The sequence below is a fragment of the Colossoma macropomum genome, unplaced genomic scaffold (assembly GCF_904425465.1).
Source record: "Colossoma macropomum unplaced genomic scaffold, Colossoma_macropomum, whole genome shotgun sequence".
Classification (NCBI taxonomy): Eukaryota; Metazoa; Chordata; class Actinopteri; order Characiformes; family Serrasalmidae; genus Colossoma; species Colossoma macropomum.
This window is the reverse complement of record NW_023494802.1, coordinates 6,778,328-6,796,470: the sequence shown is the minus strand read 5'-3', so window position 1 is coordinate 6,796,470 and position 18,143 is coordinate 6,778,328.

Here is an 18,143-nt window from a genome sequence, read left to right as displayed (position 1 = left end):
CGCTGTTTGCCTTCCATTTGTTTCAGTAGACCTGCTTTCAGCTTTTTGAAGAAATCTCCAGGGATATTTTACATACCTCCAAAGTTCAGTCCTCAAAGTTGGTTGCATTTTCTGCTTCTCTCAATCTAAGTAATCCAAACACGTTCAGTGATGTTAAGGCCTGGACTCTGGGGTGGTCAGTCCATTGTCCTGAGAACACCAGCAGCTTCTTTGTTTGCAAATGTTCTTCTTTTGTGTCTGTTTCCTTTTCTCAGTAAGAGTTTCTTGACAGCTACACATCCTTTTAGACGCATAGCGCTGAGTTGTCTTCTCACAGTGGAAGGATGGACAGAAACACCTGTGGATTTTTTAGATCTGAAACAGCTTGATCTGATCCTCTCTCTCAAAGATGAAAGCTTTAAGTGCTGTTTATCTGATGTGGTCAGTTTTGGTGGTCTTACAGGGCACCCGTTTAGGGAACTCCTATTTTTTTTACTTATTTTCCTTTTACCTTTTCCTTCTTTATGCTAGTGGATTGTCTTATATCTAGTCTCCTCAGAAAGATCTCTAACTTCTTCTTGTTCGTAATGGCCATTTTGACTGAAAATTAAATCTGGTCTCTGACTTTTGCACAATAAGGCCCCCTCTGAAGCAGAGAGGAATGAGTGCCTTGCTCAAGAGCCCAACAGTGGCAATTAAGCAAACCCAGGCACTGAATCCACCACCCTGACGTGAGACTTGAACTCTGAACCTTCAGGTTGGATGGCCTGTAAGAATCACATAAGTCTGATGCATTTTTTAAACACTCAGAGAATGTGAGATTTTATCATGTTTTTAATGTCATTAACTACAAAAAAACATCAAGACACTATCATTACTTCAGTGGTCACCAACTTTCCTCCTATAGACCTGTAGGGTTTAGTTTCAACCTGCATCTAATCAGGGACTTCTGAGCAGGTTAATTAGCTGGAGCAGGTGTGGCAGATTGTGGTTGGAACTGGACTCTTCTCTATTCAGGAAAGTAGATCTCCAGGACCCAAGTTGGTGACCACTGTGTTACATTAAGCGCTAATAGTCCTACCTGGTCATAAACTGACTAGGATACACTTAGATAAACTAACAAAAAGTGTCTATAAACAGTCATACTAGGTACTCACTGTCATGCCCCAGCCTTTTAGCTAAGGTTCGCCATAAGTTTTCTTTGACCTTTGCATTTTAATAGTCAGCATGTTGCTTGCTGTATACGCTTTTGTTCTCTGCAACAAATAAAATGAGCTGTTCTGCCAAGTATCGCAGGTTGTCAAGTTTCAAATGAGCTTTTTCTGTCCATAATAGTCTGACTTGGTGTGAATCGGCCTCAATGTTGTTTGAGGCACGTAAGAAGCCAACTTCAGACACCAACATGTCTTGGCTAATCAACTGCATTTAGAGTAAGAAGGAAATTTTCATCTAATGTTTTTTGGAAAACTATTGTTTTAATAGTAAACTGAAAAACAGCTCCCAGGAGGTTCTCAAGATCACCCTATTTTCAACATTGTGCCCCTAGGTGGTGTTCTACTGATCCTCAGCATAAGTTCAAAAAGACACAATATCATTTAGCTTTTAGCATTTTTAACCACGTCACACTTCAGATGACTCTCTTCATCTCACACACATGGTTGTTATGACATCACACTCATTGGTGAGCAGACAGATCCAACACCACAGGTCTCTGTATGAGTGCTTTACGCCATTCAACTTTCGCATTATATTCTAATAGGACCTCAGCGGGAAGGGCCGCCTCAGGCCGGATCCCACAGAGAACTAAAGTTGCAGTCTCCTTGCACAATAGGTAAGATCATCACAGGACCGGGTTCTTTGCATGATGGATAATGGAAAATCAAATTTTTCTTGGTTTTCTGAAAGAAAAAAAAGTTTAATGTAGTATGTAAACGTATTTACAGTCTCACAAGGTACTGTTCTCTCCAGTCTGTATGATAACTAAGCTCCAAAAAAGACCTGTTTTGAAATGTTTTCGCAATGTCACAAAAACCAGAGCATTTTCGTACATGACTAATTCAGCCTATAGCAGTTTAGCCCTGCTCATTCACGCTGGACACGATGAGTATTTCAGCTCAGACTGCTTTTTGAAAGGGTTACAACAATCAGACGTCATTTACATTTACAGCATATAAAAAGTTTTGGTGCCCCTGGTCAAATGAAGTTGTGTCTACACGGAACAAACGTAAGTAGAAATTTTAGAACACAATTTTTACTTATGTGAACAGTTGAAGAGGCTGGAAAAAATAAACTGTAAAATATAAAATATACCATAACTTTTGCACAGGCCACTTTTTTTTTCTAATGTTAAATTCAGCAAATAAACAGTTATTGTGCATCACAATGTGCAGAAGTGTGTTCTTTGTAGAGGACATGTTCATTTATTTTCACATAGAAAATCAACAAAGCATGTCATTTAAACAGGGGCACCACACTTCTGCATATTACTGTATATGTATGAATCTTGAAGGCAAAAACAACCTGATTAAATCTATGTAAAAGACAGAGGCTGAAAAATGGTAATGTAAAAAATAATTAAGACTCGTTATGGTACATAACATCAAAACTGAACCTCTGGAAAAACAATGAAATGTAATGAAAATGCAGCAGATGTGCTCTTTAATTCCCACAATGGAGGCATACTGAGGAGAGGGCAGGTCCCACTGGGCCAGATGCCTTTGCAGCGTAATTCTGACAACACAGTGATGCACCATGCTCCAGAAACACAAGGTGAGTCAGCAGCTAGGCGTCTACGCAACCTCTCAGCGGGGCCACACGAACTCCAGCAGAGCCACATTACTGTCCTTTCCTTCTACAGGCTCTGCTCAATCCGTGTGGCTGCGCAGGCCTGCTGGCTGCCCCCGGCTGTAAGGACCCTACTTTGGAGTCCATTATCCTGGCAGCATGTGCGCTCGCTCATTCAGCTTGGCCTGCTGGAGAATTAAGTGCACTCCAACGCAGCTTCTGGCCCATAATGTCCCGGGGCAATGCTTTCTTTCTGCATTTAAGACATGCGCTCGTGTGCGTGTCCAAGACTTGAGGAAAAAAAAACGAACACGTGAATGCATTAAACGCATACATACAAGCTGAAGCTGGAGGCAACCAAAAAGAGCCTTTCATAGCAGAATGGCTGCATACTTCATTACAGCTCCACATTTACCTCACACAGGGATTATTACAAGATCATTTAGTCCCTTCCTCAATATCTCTGACATCTCACTGAAAAATGTGTATTGATTTGAATTAAATGAATACATTTATTACAGGTTTTTCTTATAGTTTACTTACGTTTGGCTGCAATTGTGTTTATGTATCATGTTTTATTCATGTGAAAATGGTGCAAGGAAGGTTTTCGGGGGCAAAATGGGCTATCAGGGTATCTGTGAATATATTGATAACTTTTACAAACTTGTTATCTCCTGATGATAAGGCCAAACCTTATATAGCCGTGCCACTGGGCAGCTCAACATGTCAACAGTTAATGGAATTTTAATCCCTTTAAAATTGGTATTGGACACAAGTGTCCATGTTGATTCACCCCCAATTAAAACCGCCTGCTTTTGCCAAATACTACATAATCCCTAAACATGTTTCAGTTTATTCCTACAGTGCTGTGCTGAAGTCAGAGACCACTCTTCCTTTATTTAGTTTTCAGTCAAAACTGCCTTTAATTACAAGCTTTTCATTCTTCAGCATTAAGAAAAAAGCATAAACCATTTATTTAACACAAAATTGCACAGAAGCCTAAACAACTCAATGCAATATCTCTTTTTTCAGTATTTAGTGTGTTAATTCTTTGCCTTTATTACGGCTTCCATTCTTTTCAGGCGACTTGCTTTCAGTTCTTCAAAGAAATCTGCAGGGATATTTTTAACACCTCCAAAGTCTTACAAGTTGCATTTTCTGCATCGCATGATCCAAACACATTCAATAATGTTGTGGTCTGGCCTCTGAGGTGGTCTGTGGTTGGAATTTTTGTCTATTTTTTCTCAGTAAGGGCTTCTTGACATCCTTTCAGACTCATAGTGCTTCTCCCAGTGGAAGGACAGACAGAAACAGCTGTGGATTTTTTTCAGATCTGAAGCAGCTTGATTTTCTCCTCTCTCTCAAAGACGAAAGATTTGGTGCTGCTTTTTCTGACAATTTTTTAAAATCATTTTTTGACCTCCAGTTTTGGAAACTGCCCTTTTTCCACTTATTTTTCCTTTAACTTCCTTCTTCTTTATGCAAAAAGTAAAGAAGGTGGAAGTTACTGTATATTTAATCTCCTCAGAAACATCAGAAACATCTGAAAATTGAAAAAACTTAATTGCTGTTTTGACTGGAAGTTAAATAAATGAAGGGTGGTCTCTGACTTTTTCACAGTACTGTATATTCTATATTTTGCGGTCTGTTAGAGATCATTGCTCTTTCATGGAAAGTCTTTTATTGTTTGTGTCTGTGTTGTATTTTACTCTTTGATAAGTTATTTTATGGTTAATTATTGTAATATGATCTTTTAATGGAGAAAGGCACTATGTGAATAAAACATGAATAAAACTATAATACAATCATTTTTATTATTACAGACGAATATGCAAGTCAAAAAATTTACACAATGAGAGAGAGAGAGAGAGTAGGGTGAGTAAAGAGTGAGTGAACGGACAGAAAAGGAAACCTCTCTCTCTCTCTCTCTCTCTCTTTCTCACTCTCTCTCTCTCAGCCTTCGGACTTGAGAGGAAGAAGACTGTGTTTTTCGCTCTGTCTCTAAATATAGATGTTCTTCTATTCTGCTCTCTCTCTCTCTCCCTCTCCTCCTCTGGCTGATGTGGCCAATTGGGCCGCCTGGGTGCTGGCTGATGAAGCGTTCTAACGTGGAGGGTGGGCCAGGGCAGGGTGGAAGGTGCTCGCAGGGGATCTGACCAATGATGCAAATTTCCTCTTTAAAACAGAAGAAAACAAATGACACGACTCTCTGTGGCCGTTTATTCACCTAACATCTTCAGATAATCGTACAATTTGTGTACTTCGCCATAATTATGTAATTACATAATTAGTTACATGATTATTTGTGTAACAATTTCATTTGTGTATTCACATTTTGAACAGACAGATTCAAGTCTGCAGGTCAGAGCTTTTTCTGTTTGTCTTGACATTAAAAAAAATTATAAAAATGTGGCAAAAAATGTAAAGAATGTGAATGTAAATAGAAAACAAGATGGCAGAAAATATCTTTTCATTAAATTCAAATAATATACAACAATAATCATAATAACGACAATAATAATAAAATATCTCCCACTGTACTTGTATTCTACTCCTAGTGTATTGTACTAATACAATGTGTATTAGAATTTGTGCCTTCAACTAAATTTCTTTGCTTGTTTTGATGAGCTATGAGTGACAGATTAAAGGGTTCACATTGTGTATTTTTAGAGTATTTTTTCTATGAGGTCCACATTTGACATTTGTGTGGGTTTATGCACCAAAAATAGTCATAAGTAATTTTTATATGAACATTTCCAGCCTCTTTATGACTTAAACAGGCTGTTTTTATGGCTGTGCCTTTAAGACTGATATATGTAAATGACCCCTGATGGGCTGCCCTGTACTGTGCCTCATCAAAAAGCAGTTCAGGCTGAAACACTCCTATAAGTATAGCATGAAGGGGTGTAGCTGACCTGCTATGGGCTAAATTGGTGGACATATGTAAATAAACTGTTTTTTGTGGCATCACAAAAACAGTGAATTTAAAATGGGCTCTTTTTTGCACCTCATTTTCCATATATGGCCTGGGGGCGAAACGGAATGCTTTTAAATTCACACAATCTGTACATACTACACCAATTTAGACTGTTTTTAAAAAAAGCAAAGCAATTTTTTTTCATGACATTCGCCCATTAAAGAAAATCTAAGAAGAGCCACTTCAAGACATTCCATTATGTCTGGCATTACAGTTGACTGGATTGCAGAGATTCACTTTCAAATACAGCATGTCTGGAGTAGCTATTTCAGTACAGACGATCAAAGTATTGTCTATTACTGATGCCTAGTTTCTAAAATAGGTCTATACACTGTTCCGCTCTTCAAACACCCACCAGAAGAGCTCGCAAGAAGCCATAGGTGCTTTCACACGACTGCGTGGTACACGTGAGGCCGAAGCCTGGAGATATTTCTCAGAGGCGCTGAAAGCCAATCCAGCAGAAACATCATGTACTTCAATAACCTTCCATCTGGATTGCAGAGCAGGTTCAGCTAGCCCCCGCTAGTCACTGAGCCAATCAATATAGCAGCAACACACGCACTGATAGCTCATCCTGTCCCAGAGAGCACTTCCTCTCCTCCTTTCCTCTTAAGTTACCTCGCTGTTTGTCTTCCATAAGCAGCTAGCGCTACCTCTTCATTCTAAAATAAGCTCTCTGGTGTTAGCCTCCACCACAGTTACACAATACTTAGCACAGGCTAAGCATGCTTCTAATGGTCTTGTCATTGGACACCAAGTCCCAACAAAGACTCTGTGCCTCTGTTGTTCGCATGCAATGGTAAAAATAGGAGGAGCATCTCACATTGCAAGCATGAATGATGAAGATGCAATGAGGACAATGGAATGATGTTAAATTAACTGACAGTGATATGCTGGCGATGGCGCTAATGGCTACACAATGACTCAGTACAGAGCGTAGCAGGTCTTGATGACTGTCACAAAACCTTTTCAGTATATGGAGGTCAAGATCAAGCTACATTAGCGCTCTTTGTCTTTCAGGTCATGAACCCCTGCAGATTCTTTGCATTTTGTAGGTCCAACTAGATAAGACCATGTGCTAAATCAGCGGCTCTTTTACTGCCCTGTTGCGGCTCCACAGCAGAAACAGATTTTAGGCAAAAATAAAATAATCCTCCTTTGCAGTAAAATAAAGCTCTGCTGATCATTCTAACACAGTTTTAGGAATAAATGGTCTTAAATGCTGGAGTTAATGTAGCCTATATTGGCTAATTCAGCCTTTAACACTGAAAGTTGGTGCACTGACTGCTGGTCACCATAGCAACGCAGAAAATCTTGCCTAGCTAGTAGCTAAAGAAATGACAAAGAGAAAGGTTTAAGAGAGCATTGATGATTTGGAGACGAATGGATTATTTGCATTTATAAATCCAGCTGGTTTCCTGATACGTTTAATCTGTAACGAGAAACTGTCAAACACTAAAAAAGCAAAGTTTAATTCAGCTTTTCATTCGGCAGCTTCTTGTTTGAATTGTCCCGTTCCACTTCCATTTAAGGTGGAATTCGAACAAGAAGCTGGCAAATGAGAAGCTGACTTTAGCCTCGTAAAAATTGAACAGTGAAAGATGTTTTACAAGCAACTATTCTACTCTTGTTTCCTGCTGGAGAAGCGAGAAAAGCAACTATAGCTGTACTAAACCTTAAAACAGAGCAAAGTAAGTCTGTGTTTTCATTTATATTAGCTATATTTTTAGCCTATACTAGTACATCAGCACATACTGAGACAAATTTACAGCCAAGATGGTAAAATTTATATAAAATATTGTGGCTCCCAAGGTGGATTCTTTTTTTTTGAAAGGATAAAATGGCTCTTCTTAACATTTGGGTTGCGACCCCTATGCTAAATGAATAACTGTACATGTAAGTCATCGCTGGCATATTAAAACCTACCCACTGTGAATAGTCCTCTGTTTGCTTATATGACTGCAATACAAGCTGAACTCATCAGTTTAAACACAAAACACCACCATGGTAAAAATAACAAAACATGTTAAATTTAACAACAACCAGTGTATCGTAACTGTATGAACTGTAACAAGAAACCGAACAGAAGTCAGCCTATTATGCCATCATCGTATTTTTTCCAATTATTAGATTTTTTTCTCCAGTTCCTAGGTAATTTTTTTCTGCAAACATTATACATAGCAAAAACAACAAAAACAAAAACAAATCATTTTACTTATAATTTGTAATAGCCTTTTAAATGTGGCACTCCTGTTTTTGTCCATTTCAAACCTCAGTAAAGTGAAACCAAATACCATGATACATATTATATATCATGAAAATAACAAGTGGCATGATGTTATTTTTGCCTTATCGCACACCCTTAGTTCAGAAGATCATTTGTGTTTTGGAGACGTACAGTTGAAATCAGTGAAATTTGCTTTTGCTTTTACAGGACCTTTATCTCCATTACTATCACTTTTTGCTTGTGCAAATATTTGAACATTTCAGATATGCTTTGCATTGTGTTAAAATTTCATCATGAATGGAATAATAGAAAAGGCAGAAAATTACTGGGACAAAATACTGTTACTTCAATTCCATTATTATTTAAGACTGTTTTTCCTTCTCCTGTACAGTTACTGTTTCGGAGATGCGACAGCGACCATACGCAAAACAGTACAGTACATCATTCACAGAGATGCAGGTCGAAGCACAGGCAATCATATACACATTTACTATGACACTCTCCATTCAAACTGATTGTCAGTGCAATGAGGGACAGTGTCTCTAGTGTATGTTTATAAGGAGAAGAAAACTGGAGCCTCCACTTCACAAAAACTCTGCTGGTTCATCAAATTTAATCAAAGCACTGTGCACTGATGCTTCACTACACACACGGAGCACTCTTTTCCTCGCGGGACAGGCTTTTAGTGCTCTGTCTCATGCAGTATTTAATTGACCCCACACTCAGAAAGCCCAGCGGTTCCAAATGCACTCCTTCCCTCAGCACATGAGAAAAGCCCTGAGAGCCAGAGAGCCAGTCTGCTGTTGCTGCTGCTGTCACAAACACGCACTCATCTCCACACCAGCCAAACATGCTCTTCTGATCGCAGAATTACTCAGAACTGCACTGGAAAAGTGCAAAAAGTGCTGCATGGAGTTTATGTGATTGAAATATGAGCATAGTTTTCACATAAGCATGGTCAATATGATGCTATTTAGCATTATCATGACACATCACGTCTCATTATGTCACAATACGCTTGTCTGACTAGACTGTGGATATAATAAGTATTTCTAGAACACAGAGCTGCACGTTTCATTTCATAATTATATTCAATATTCAATTATATATATTCAAGCATAATTAGTCCTTGTTGTGTTAGTCCTCCAAAGTGACTGTATTCATAGTTTTGATTGTGATTTTTTTAAACGCAGCACTACTGGTACCTATTTGTCCATTCCAACTTATCATAAATAAATAAATATATAAATATTTAAATATATAAATATTGTGACGCATATCGTGCGTCATGGATTTTCTTCTTATTATATTTCTGTCATTTTGTCCACCCCTAATTCCACATAATATTTGTATTTATATGGAAGTGATCATATTTGATATAAATATATCAAGTCAATTCAATATATCATTTTTTCACTGTGAAATACAGTAAATCTTCCCCGAAAAAGTCAAATGAATATTTGACTATACTTTGTCTCAGATGCACAACATAATGAAAAGATCATAATATTCAAGCAGCACTTTAAATTCTAATTTAAAACATGCAAATTTTCAAAAGTACTCAAAAATTAAACTGCTTTATGAGTTGTCAGATATCCTCACTCAAACAGAGTAAACTCAGCATATATGGACACCTCAAAACAAAATGCAATTGCAATTAATATCGACAAATTTACATTTTGTAATGAAAATAACAAGGTTCATATTTAAGTGCACACGTGCACTCAACAGACAAACAGCAAATCTGCAGACAAAAAGTCAAACTAACACCAACATACATGCTATTTCAAAACATCGTACTATTCCAGCCACGCACCAGCTTTAAAGTCATTCTAAAGAAATCAACATTTAAAAAGGATCCAAAGAAAAGCGCATAGCGTCCTGCACGCCTTTCTTTGGTGCGTTTCATTCAAAATTTATTGTGATGAATATTTCATGGACTGCTGAAATTATTTCAGAGCGTAGCAGCTTTGAATAGACAGCGCACAGCGTATGTTCACTATTACATTAAACAGCAGGTAACTCAGTACAGATGCCTTAAACTGCCTCAAAGCAGGAGGAAAGTGATGAATGTTTGGATACTCACTCATTGGGAGGTACGGAGAGCGCGCTCTGTCTCTCTCTCTCTCTGTTCCCCTGCTAGTCAGTCATGGTGCGCTTGCTCTCCTGGGTAGAAGTGAAGTGTACTGTAGCATGCATGCAGGGTAAGTCTCTCTCTCTCTCTCTCTCTCCCCTTCACTCGCTCTCTACGTCCTAAGCCTGTGGTATGCCATTAGCAGGCTGCTTGTCTATGTATAGTCTCTCTCTCTCTCTCTCTCTCTCTCTCTCTCTCGCTCTCTCTCTCTCTCACTGTCTCTCTCACACACTCTCTCATGCATATACACTCTCATTTTCTTTGCCACTGCATTGCTGTTTGTATCACATAATGTCTTAATCACATTTGTTTTTATACAATGTCAGGATGTGGAGTCATATATGTCCCATTGGATTATATTTTAAGTACCTACATTGGATATCTATCTATCTATCTATGTCTCTCTCTCTCTCTGTCTAATATATATATATATATATATATAAATATATATATATATATATACATATATATATATATATATCTTTGCTTGCAAAACCATTTTTCAATTTTTGACAGAATTTGAAATCGTCAGCTATTAAATATGTAAGTACCTATACATATAATAATATGCCCCATATGTATTATATATGTAAGTGCCTATATATAATAATAATAATATGTCTCATATGTATTACATAGGTAAGTATCTATATGTAATAAAAATAATAATAAGATGTCCCATATGTATTATATGTATAAGTACCTATATATAATAATACGTCTCATATGTATTAAAAAAACGTTATAATAATAACATCCCATATGTATTATATAAATATCGTCACAGTTTGAAGAGATTTTTTTATTTTTTATTTTTATTTTTTTTATATAATTATAACAAGCCAGCTGGTGTTGACACTGTGCCAAAATGACAAGTGCACCAAAAGACATCACTCAAACGGATTGTCACTGTCAGGGCAAAACTGTATCTCACAAAAAAGTTCTTACCTTATAATAGACTTCAATGTAAAAAAGACTTTTTCCAACTAATTTTGGATGATTTCCACCGTTACATTCAGCGTGAAATTTTTAAACAGTGTAAAGACGAGCTGGTGTTTGTACATGGTGTTTATATAACCCGAACTTTAACCTTAGTAAGAAATGAGAAATGATCTGCCTTTTTAGTCTGAAAACACAAACACTTTACAACGTCAGGAACATTTTATTGCTGTTTCCATCACATAAAGTGAGACTGGTTAGTTAATCCTCTGAAATAATGAAAGGTGATACATATAATGTCACCTAAAGAAATTTGCTCAGCTCGGTATCCTGACATGAGAGGAGATACGTCTGAACCAAAACCTTCAATCCACTTACACTCACACCATCATCTCACAGCACTTACGCACATCTGAAACGTGCAGGTATCAGCCCCGTACTGCACTCTGTATTCTCACACACTTCCTCAACAGCATCAAAGAAACCAGCACTGCTTTTACACTTTCATGTGCCAACTCACAGGGCAGTTGTGGGTGAGCTGTATTGGCAGGGCTGTGGTTTGGGAGCCACTGGGTTGCCAGGTGTGTCGTTTTTGTCAGATATATGGAGGGGTCCCATGTGTGTGTGCTGTCAGGACAGCCTCTGTACTCCTGCAGTACTGACAACACTAAGCTGAATAGAAGAACACGCTGGACAGGCACGTCACACCACAAAAACTTTCAGCAGGCAGAGCAACAGGGCTGAATAGACTCTTATAGCGTTTGTGTCCATCTGAGCTACAGTGAATTTGGCTGCTAATTCAACAGTATAGGTAGAGGTGTAACCCTGTGGTATTTACTTACATTGAGCTCTCCTATTGGTTAGGACCTCAGGAGCTGAACAGAAAGTCTAATGTTTCAGATTAGCCTCTAGGATAATTAGGAACTGACAGAGAAATCAACCAGTTATGGTTTGATTTACAATCAGAGGCGTAGCCAAGGACTGGCCAGAGGTGGCCAGTGCCACCCTGGAATGAAGCATGGCCACCCTTCTGGCCACCCCTGTTATGGAAAGTAAGCCAGTCAGCCATCACTAATAAAGCATCAATTATGCTTTATAGCAAAAATCTGCCATCAGAATCGTTATCAATCAGTTATGATTCTGATGACACCACATTTAATAATTAGTGTACTTTTCTTTGCTAATTCACTCAGCAAACAGCCCAGCTGCTCTGTGAGCTAGACTACGTCTCTGACTGTAAGTGTGAATGGCAGCCTGATCAGAGCTTTTTTATTTAGAAATAAAAACAGTGGCAGTAGCTCTATGGCAGGGTTTTTTTTTTCCAAATGAGTCACTGCAAAACTGCTACATAAAAGGTAAGTACACATTAATATGTGTATTTTATTCATATATAAATATGAAATGTCTTTTACAAACTTCAAAATTACTGCATTTTATCTGAAATGAACAACTAAATCATTGTTAGCTTGTTAGCATTCTCATAGACATGTTTTTTTTCCTTGTTTTTGATTGAATATCAACATTCATTGCCCAATTTGAAGGTCTGGCTCTAATAGTTCATCACTGCTTCAAATCAATGCCACAGTGCTGAGTAATCTCAAATAGACTTGTTTATGTGGTTCCTGACACTGCATGATAGTGTTGTCTAAAACCCCATTTCCAAAAAAGTTGGGACACTGTGCAAAATGTAAGTAAAAACAAAATGATATGCAAATCATCTAAACCCTATTTTTCATTGAAAATAGTACAAAGACAACATATCAAATGTTGAAACTTTTAAATTTTATTGTTTATTGAAAAATACTTGCCCATTGTTCTCAATGTACAATGGCAAAGAACGTTTGCTTTTCATCATCTACAGTATATAATATCATTAAAAGATTCAGAGAATCTGGAGAAATCTCTGTATGCAAGGGACAAGGCCAAAAACCATTATTTGTTGGCAATGATCTTTGGGCTCTCAGTTGGCACTGCATTAAAAACAGACATGATTCTCTAGTGGAAATCACTGTGTGAGCTCAGAAACACTTCTGAAAACCACTGTCTTTAAACACAGTTTGTCACTGCATCCACAAATGCGAGTTAAAACTCTAAAATGGAAAAAAGAAATCATATATATACACAGGATCAAGAAATGCTGCCACCTTCTCTGGGCCCGAGCTCATTTAAAATGGACTGAGGGAAAGTGGAAAAGTGTCTTGTGGTCCAACAAATCAAAATTTGAAATTCTTTTTGGAAATCATGGATACTGTGTCCTCTGGGCTAAAGACCACTCAGCTTGTTATCACCATGCAGTTCAAAAGCCAGTATTTATGATGGTATAGGGGTGCATTAGTGCAAATGGCATGGGTGACGTGCACATCTGTGAAGGCACCATTAATGCTGTACAATATATACATGCTTTTGGCAATCTTTTTCAGGGAAGGCCTTGCTTATTTTAGCAAGACAATGTCAAACCACATTCTGCACATTCTATTACAACAGCATTGCTCCGTATTAAAAGAGTTCTAGTGCTAAACTGGTTTGCCTGCAGTCCAGACCTGTCACCCACTGATAACATCTGGCGCATTATGAAATTGAAAATATGACAAAGGAGACCCTGAACTGTTGAGCAGCTGAAATCCTATATCAAACAAGAATAAGAAAACATTTCACTTTCAAAACTATAGTAGACGGTCTCTTCAGTTCCCAAACATTTAAGAGTGTTGTTAAAAGAAGAGGTGATTAAACAAAGTGGTAAATATGCCCTCGTCCCAACTTTTTTGGAATGTGTTGTTAGCATCAAATTCAAAATGGGCATATATTTGTCAAAAAACAATAAAATTTCTTAGTTTCCACATTTGATGTTGTCTTTGTAGTATTTTCCTTTAAAAATATGGTTTACTTGATTTGCACATCATTGCATCCTATTTTTATTTAGATTCGGCACAGTGTTCCAACATTTTTGGAAATGGGGTTGTATAAAATGAACAAAAATATAGATGACTAAAAAACCTACAAAACACAAAATAACAAAAGCACCACTCACTATTGTGCTAATTGAAAAATAAAAAGAATGAAACACTAACAACACTTACAAGCACATTTTTGTGCACTGTAAGGCTGTTAGAACAGCTAACAAAACATTGCATATATTTAGTTTCTAGATAGGCCTCCAAAAAGAATAAATACATATTCAATATAATAAATACATATCTATTTCCTCAAAATGATCCTCTTGGTTGTTGCAGGTTTGCAATATAATCCATTTTTGCTTCACACATTTTACACACAACACTCTGAGCGAGAATAATCATCGCATTCAAAAACATTTTTTTCAGGCCAGTGTTAATAAGGAGTAAGGATTGAGTAGTCTCTGAACTGTGAACGTGTATGTGCTATGTACTTGCCTTATATATCGGACTAAATGCAGGAGGCCAGTGTTCATTCGCCACTCCTAAAGCTACACTCCTGCCAGTCTAATTATGTCACTCTTGTGCTGCATGTGTAATTTCATGCATTCTGTCATCACAGCTCTTAATCGCATAAACTCATATTGTGATGATGATAAAGATGTGCTTAATCATGCAGCCCTAGTGGCAATAACAAAGTCAAAGTTATTACCAGACCCAGAAACATGAAACTGAAAGCCACATTGAAGCTGTACTGTGTAAGTTTTGGAGATGTAGTGACCTCTCTGGTGAAAATGTGTAATTGCACACAATGAGCGGAAGAAAGTGTCGTAACATGGGTCATGCTTCTGACCCCTTCCCCGAATGGATGAATGTGATGATTGTGACATTAAGGCCCAATCCCATTTCTTTTTTTTACCCCTACCCCTTGTTTTTGAGTGTCACCCTAACCCCTTGGAACTGAGTTACAAGGGGTAGTGGTTAAAAACTTGCCCTATGAAATGGGACAACCCTCAAGTTACAAACATCGCTTAATTAACAACCTACTAGCGCTGCTCTGCAGGCGACCCAGCATGTCTTCAGTGATAGCAGAGAAGGGAGAAGTTCAGCAACCTCGCTGCTGGGCTTTAGTCACATTTAGCGCATCAAATGCCTTCAAAGAGGGGGATAAGACAATCATTTATTATCACCCACTCCAATTATTTGGTGATACGAAGCTGAAGTCATCTATTCACCAGCTTCTTGTTCGAATTTTCCCGTTCCATCTTAAATGGTGCAGCAGTTACATTCTGGCGCTTCTGGCGTCAACACTGCTAGACTATTTAAGGTGGAACGGGAAAGTTAGCTGGCTACTGAGAAATTAGCACGCTATTAGCGATTTTTTTTTTGCTTGTTATGAAGAAAACGACCATAATACATTAAAACGACACTCTCTCAACTAAAATTGGGACCCCCTTACCCTAGACGTGAATGCGCAAAACAGAGGGCTAAGGGTTAAGTGGTAGGGGCAAGGGGTGAAATGGGATTGGGCCTAAAAGAGTATTCAGAAAGAAGTAAAGTCAAAACTTGGTTCAGGATGTTTCTTCTGAGGATGTGAGTGAATTATTGACTATTGTCATCATATCTTCATCAGTATAATGTTCAATTAGCATTTGAAACCTAAACATCGAGTCGGCCTTCTTTTTGAGCCTGTGTGTGTGATGTAAATTCTTAAAGATGTATGACGTAGTCTGAAAAACTCCCACAGAATCTGACCTGATGTCTCTGACTTTTAAACGACTATTGCAGGCTTTACAGGGTGACTCGCTGCAGTGCATCTAGACCATAGTTTAGCATGTTTCTTTTTCTCCTGAGTCATTAATGCCACTCCTTTCAATTCAAACAAGAGAATCTTACATAGTGTTGCTTTAATGTTTCTAAAACATATTTGAAAAAAAAACTAAGAACATTATGCAATTGCTGTAAACCATGCCAAACTGTCACTATCACTGCATGATACAGTTTTATAAAATGAACAAAAATGACTGCTACGACTGCTTTGAGGTATGCAACATACTTTGGCTATTTATATACATAATGATATATCATAGTTCATTGATGAAGGCTTTCTCCACTTGCAGCTTTACTACCAATGACTTTCCCCATAAACAGATGCCATGTTATGAGCTTTTTCATTCTTTTTTCAATCAGTGAACTGTCTCCTCCTCCTTTATAATGTTTCTAGCTATAAGCTTCAATTGCTTGCAAGTTGCGTTAGCCTTGTAACTCCAGGGCAAAATTAAACATGCAAACTTCGGACATCAAATATGTCTTGGCTGATTTATTGTGTTTGGAATAAGTAGAAGATTGTGTACATTTTGTTTGCAGCCAAACTATCGCTTTAAAATCTAATAAGAAAAAACAGTGAAGATGTCTACTGCTTTACAGAGTTTATGTTATAGCACTGCTATGCAAATTGAAAAAGGATCAAATGAAACATACCACAACAGTGGACAGTCATAACACAAAGGGAGGTGTAATGGATGGAGCGCACATAGCAGTTAGCATGGTCCATTTTCAATCTTCACTGAATCTAAGATCTATAATAGATGAGGATATGTTGCTGAGAAAAGTCAGGCAAGGAGAAGAGCAGAGCGGGCCATCAATTCAGATTCCATGAGTGCACAGTGCACGTGAATAAAACATGAACAGAGGGGCTTGAAAGCTAAAAAATCCACAATGTTATCAGAGCAGAGAGAGAGAGAGCAGGAGAGACAGAGAAAGATGCTCCTCTCCTCTGGAGCATTCAGTACCAGTGTCTGTCAGTCTGTCCCTGGCTTCTGCTCACTGGGCCGACCCTTTCACATGCCTCATGCATAGGGTACAGTTTTAAGGAGCTCTGGAGTTAAAGGGAGGGGTGACACCTACTTGCTTTAACAAGTCAGTTTCAGTTCTGTAATTAAATTCTTTGAAAGGCCTTTATCAGTCATAGTCACACTCTTAAACAGTGCTAGAAGACCTAACCTAAGATCAAGGAAACATCTTCAATAATACATTTTATATATATATATATATATATATATACATAAAATTGGTTAAGAGCCAGATTTGAAGACACATTTGGGACTTTTACCTGTCTTGGACTAGCTTTGAGTGACTTTAATTATGTAAAACAAATGATTGAACATTTCATTTTTTGGCACTAACAAAACATTTATAACACTACTAATACTAATTTCAACTAACTTTATCAAATGCTTCAGTAGTGACTGTTTCGGTAGTGAAGATTTTAGTTCATTTTAAGCAGGAAACACAGTTATGTAAAATCATAATATTTTTATTAAAACACAAAAATGTTTACTTAATTGCAGAGAATGTGTGTTTCGGTAGTTACAATTCTTAATGTTACACACTGATTTTCAGACATTTACTTCAAAACAATGGAATCTAACTGCAAATCATTTGGCCATGAGGGACAGGGATGCAGTCTCACTTCCTGTTCTAAAATAAGGCTCCATCTATGGACTAAAAGTCTGTTTCGGTAGTGACATGAATACATGAAGCAGCACTTTTTCAATATTTTGTTTTTAATTTAACAATTAAACTCATCATACATCTAAATAATTCAGCTTCACTTTAAAATGAATTTTAAAAGATCTGTAAAAATATTGAAAAAAAATATTTTCACAAGTTTTACAAAAAATTTAGGGGTTAGGGTTTGGGACAATTTTCCAATAGAAAGTACCCTATAAAAGATAATTTTGCATATATTTAGCTTATTACTATCTCAGTTAATGGCTTGGGTTCAAATAGATCATAACATAATTCTTGTACATACGTAAGTAATGTAATACATTATGGCATTGTGCTTTACAAATTTCTCCATTTATCTTTTTTTTTTAAATAGACAAAAATAAACAAAAAAACAAAAAAGTAAACCAAAGTGTAGTAATTATAATTATTCAGTATACGCCATGTGTTACAGTGATTATACTACAGGTAAGTGGGTTTTGACACTCTGCTTCATGTCGTGCATAAGAACACCCCTTACGCATGACAAGTACCACTACCACACTGAGTAACCTACCTAGAAGTAGTTGTTAATGTAAATGAGTGCAAAGTACCTTAACAGTTAATTTGTTAAATCTAGATTTTAAATGACGTACATTAGCTAGCTATGTTTTATTGGCTGCCTTGGATCTATTTAGCATTGCGGGTGAGAAGAGCAGATTT